Consider the following 5,118-nt stretch of genomic DNA (forward strand, 5'->3'; position numbering starts at 1 on the left):
CTCTCTCTCTTTCTCTCTCTCTCTCTCTCTCTCTCTCTCTCTCTCTCTCTCTCTCTCTCTCTGTGTGTGTGTGTGTGTGTGTGTGTGTGTGTGTGAGTGAGAATGACATGTGTGTATGGTACCCCCAGGTACCAAGAAAATGTGCCTTTGAAGCTAGAGTTACAAGCAATTGTGAGCCGCCAGACTCGCATGGAGGGAACCAAACTCTGGCGCTCTGGAAGAACAGCTCTTAACCACTGAGATACCTCTTCAGCCCACGTGCAAGTTGTTGAAATCCTAATATTCCCCCAAAAGTTTCACTTACCTACTAATATCAACTTTATGGACCCTCAATCGGGGAGGGGGTGGAGAAAAGAGATGACGAACACTGAAGCGAGACCCCATGCTTGCACTGGGTCATTTTACATTGCTCTCCCCATGGGAAGCACAACTGGGCTGCTCTCTACCCCTTACCTCCACATCTGACAAAGCCTGGGTGTCTCATAAGGGTTAGTCCAAAATCCAGTTGTTTCCTCTGTGCAGACTAGAAAACTGGTTAATAAAGTGATTTCACTTTATTAACCAAGATGCCCTTTCTCTCCCTCTCCCTTTCTCTCATTTATCTATTTTATCTTATGTGTATTCTGCATTTACGCATATGCATCCATATACTTGAATGGTTGTGAGCCACCATAAGGATACTGGAAACCAAACCTGAGTCCTCTGTAAGAACAGCATGTACTCTTGACCTCTGAGCCCTGTCTCCAGCCCTGCAAAAGCTTTCAAGGTGACAAAGTAAGATAAACAAGGGGTGTGTAAATGGTCCATCCACCCACTGTGCTTCCCTGTCTGCAACCTCATGTGTTTACCTGTCCTGGCTTCAGAGACAGGATGAGAAAAGTATAAACAGAAAGGACACAGTTTTACTATTGGGTTATCGGCAATGACAGCAACGTCAGGGCTCCAGTAACTCCAGCAGGCCTTGATGGAAATAAAACCATGCCCTTTGTACACTGCACACCAAACACCAGCCACAAGTTACATCAGGTCCTCCTGGCTATGGTCGCTGCCAGGTAGGGACAAAGAGTGCATTTCCAGAAAGCTCTTCTTCTGTGTGCCAAGCTTTTGTAATAAAAGATCAGGATGACATTTTAATCATATACACATCTTGTTCTTGTAGCACCAGCTGGAGTAATAGAGTCCTAAAGTTCAAAGCCCTGTGTGTTTACTCGAGATAATGACCGTGGAAAGAAAGTCAAGAGTGAGTTGAGTATAAGTTGCTGGAAGCTTCCTGGGTACAATTGAGTCCACAACTCAGGTCTATGGCAGATAAAAGCCTTAGCCTCCTGGGCCACAAGCAGCTGAGTTTAGAAGGCAGCCCAGCTTGGCATAAGAGAGACTGGCTAGACACACTGCATTCCCACCCTCTGGTCCCTTATTTATTATCACTCTCTAACAAGGGATCTAACATTACTTGTTTAAATTCTCAGAGTTCACAGCTATATAATTTTAAAAGCAGCTGGTCATTAATTAAAAATGTCTACAAGCACAAAAATCGTAATTTGAAAGTGTAGAGTATAAGACCCATAAGAAACATCTGTGTGTATTAAGGAAAAAAAAAACAAGGGAAAAAAATGTCCTTTGTTAACTGAAAACTGGAAAATGCTCGAAGGCGTGTTTCCAGCAACCACTAGAGGGCAGTGTTGGGCTAACTGTCTAAAACAACCTGCATGGTGGTTGAAGTACAAGAGTTACCTGTAGCCCATTGATTTTGTGTGCTGCAAGACTCTCTTACCAGTGAGAGTTCTCAAAGCCGAAAGAACAAAAGGCTCACGACTCAATCTGTCCTGTTTTCACCGTTCACGTGAGGTCCTGCTCTCAGTGATACCGTTTTTTTTTTTTAGGTTAATCTTTAATTCACTTTTTAAATGACCATATGGGCTGGAGAGATGGCTCAGCAGGTAAGAGCACTGACTGCTCTTCCAAAGGTCCTGAGTTCAAATCCCAGCAACCTCATGGCGGCTCATGGCCATCCGTAATGAGATCTGACGCCCTCTTCTGATGTACCTGAAGACAGCAACAGTGTACTCACATTCATAAAATAAATAAATAAATCTTTAAATGATCATACATATTCTTTAAAACCTACAGTTGCTAAAAATAAACTAAGCTGGGTTTAGTGGTACTCACCTTTGATCCAAGCACTGAGAGACAGGGGCAGAAGAATCTCTATGAGTTTTGAGGTCAGTCAAGGCAGTTTCCAAGTAATTTAGTTAGTTGATTGACTAACAGTGTTGGGGGGGGGGCACTTGAATTACACCCACAGCCTAAGATCTTGGTTAATGAGAATAATTACAGAGATTCCTGTTTCATCAAAAATTGTATGTTGACAAGCTGTGTGCACCAATACTTTTCTGTCAAAGGTAAATAGGCTTTATCTATTTTTAAATTCAGAAAGTCATAGAGACTAGTGAATTCTACACATTTATTTATTTATTTATTTATTTATTTATTTATTTATTATTATATGTAAGTACACTCTAGCTGTCTTCAGACAGTCCAGAAGACAGAGTCAGATCTCATTATGGGTGGTTGTGAGCCACCATGTGGTTGCTGGGATTTGAACTCAGGTCCTTCAGGAGAGCAGTCAGTGCTCTTAACCGCTGAGCCATCTCTCCGCTCTTTTTTTAAATTNAGAGAGAGAGAGAGAGAGAGAGAGAGAGAGAGAGAGAGAGAGAGAGAAAACAGAGACACAGGAAGAGAGAGAGAAGAGGGGAAGAAAGAATAAGTGAAGGGAGGAAGGAATATAAGGAATATGCTGCTGATGTGAGGTGTTTTATATTTTGAGCAGATAAACAAAGCAGCAGACCAGGCCAAGGTGTTCCACATGGGAGAGGTTTATTATGTGGGAATGGGGGAGGGAGCGGCGAAGCGGGTAGAAGGGTAGAGAAGAGGAGAGAGAGAAAGAGGGGAGAGAGAAGAAAGAGGAGGAGGAGGAGAAGAGAAGAAGAGGGCGAGGAGGGGGTGACTTCCTATTTTATAAAGAAAATGACATCACACCAGAGAGGGTGGGAACTGAGCCAAGTGGATTGTGGGATTGAAGGTCGTTGTCCTGGCAATGCAGGTCAAGGGGCCACATGGTTAGGCCAGGGCTTGGAGTATCCTGGTGCTAACAAGGTGCCTTTAACAGAGAAGCTGAAAGTACTTATCACTCAGCAAGCAGCACCCAGTGGTTGTCCCAAGGGTGGGGTATGGAAGCTCACTGAACAAAAATGATATATTTGTGATATTATAGACAGAAAAGAATTTCTCAATCCCTGAGGTAGATTAGATTTTTTGATGCAAGTATTTATTGTGTATGTGTGTGTGCGTGTGCGTGTGCGTGTGCGTGTGTGTGTGTGTGTGTGTGTGTGTCTGTGTATATATGTGTTGTATACGAGAGGGAGGTACATGCATGCCATTGTGTTCATGTGGAGGTGGGAGCTCTCTCTGGCCATCCGGGTTCTAGAGAAGGACCTTAAGTGGTCAGCCTTGGTGACAAACCTTTACCTGCTGAGCCATCACTATGCCACGGAGTAGATTTTAAACAACATGGAGTAAGCTACAAATTCTCCTATATGCAGATTCTGTTTTTAATATTCCCATGCTCAGAAGCATCCATTATTCACAGACATTCAAATAAAAAAACAAAAACAAAAACAAAAAAACCAAAAAGCCTGCAGTTATCATGAGAATAAATGTCTTAAAGTTTTTATTTGTACAAAAGTCAGAACATGCAGGGACACGGAGGTGACGGAAGAAGTACACTTAGGTACGCTTCCTGTCACATTTTAAAGATTATATAGTTTGTGTAGAAGACGAAACTAAAGCCAAATTAAAAGCAAGATTGCCTTCCCAGTTTCTGTCTCTGAGGCAAAAACAATTGCAATTGCCTTAGCAGGGAGTCAGAACAAAGCTTGCCTCTGAAATCTCTGAATGGGAAAACACCAAAATTAACCTTTCCCCCAAAGTAACCTGTTTAAAAGAGTATTTTTGGCCCTTTGAAATCCATCAAAGACACAAACCTCTTTGGGTTTTTCCCCCTTCAATAAAACAAAATGAGTTGGTTGATTTCTTAGAACACTTCTATTTTATTTTTCCACCAATGGTTTGGTTCCCAAACACCCAGAAGTCCTGCTTTTCGAAAACAAAACCAATACCATAGAGATAAGTCTTAAGCGCAAGGCAAGCTTGAAGAACTCACCTCAGCTGCACTGTCAAGAAGGCTCACAGAGAATCCATGGAAATACGCTCTGCTATCATTGTCTTAGGACAGTCACACATCAACGTTGCCTCACACTCAAGTCACAGCAAAGCACAAAATTTGAGTTTTGAGCAGTAGGCGAGGCCAGAAGACAGAGGAAATAGCTTCTTTAGTTTAACATAGGCAATTGCTAACACTTGGGGTTGAGTGGGCATTCTCTGTCCTAGGATTATCAATCGTCAAGAGCAAAGGGCTTTGTATACAGTTTTTAACTGGGCTGATAGAAAGCTGCATGCAACAGATGCAAACAGTAGGCTTTCTGAGCCTGGAGTTACAGACCATCCCCAGGTAGGACAAGAAACTAGAGGTCTTCAGTCTTATGTCTACAACATCAAGACAATTGTGAAACATGTATTTTATAATATCTTCAATATGATCTTCGTGGTGGTTTACATAAAGGAATTTGTGATGGCCTCACAAACAACTCATATAACTATTAACCCCACAACAAAAATGCTCAAAAATAATGCAATAAGAGCAATTTAATTATGAAAGTTCTAATGTTTCTTGCTACATCCATTCCAGTAGTGACACACGTGACAGGCCCCAGAAACCTGGATGCTGTCCCAAGGCAAAAAGTTCATGGAAACTTAGTCTCCTGGAAATTTGGCCTTCCCATAGCTAGAATGCCCCTGATTTGTCCCTGCGATACTGTGTGTGTGTGTGTGTGGGGGGGTGTCTTGCAATGCTTTCTTACAGTATTTTACTGGATAAGAGTTAGAAATCTCACAGCAAGCTTAGCAAAGTATACTTAGAATCTTCATTACAGTCAGGTATGGCAGACTACATTACTTATTAGTAGAAAGTCCCCCCACACAATCACTTAGAATAATAGC

This window comes from Mus pahari, chromosome 13 (genome assembly GCF_900095145.1).
Source record: "Mus pahari chromosome 13, PAHARI_EIJ_v1.1, whole genome shotgun sequence".
NCBI lineage: Eukaryota > Metazoa > Chordata > Mammalia > Rodentia > Muridae > Mus > Mus pahari.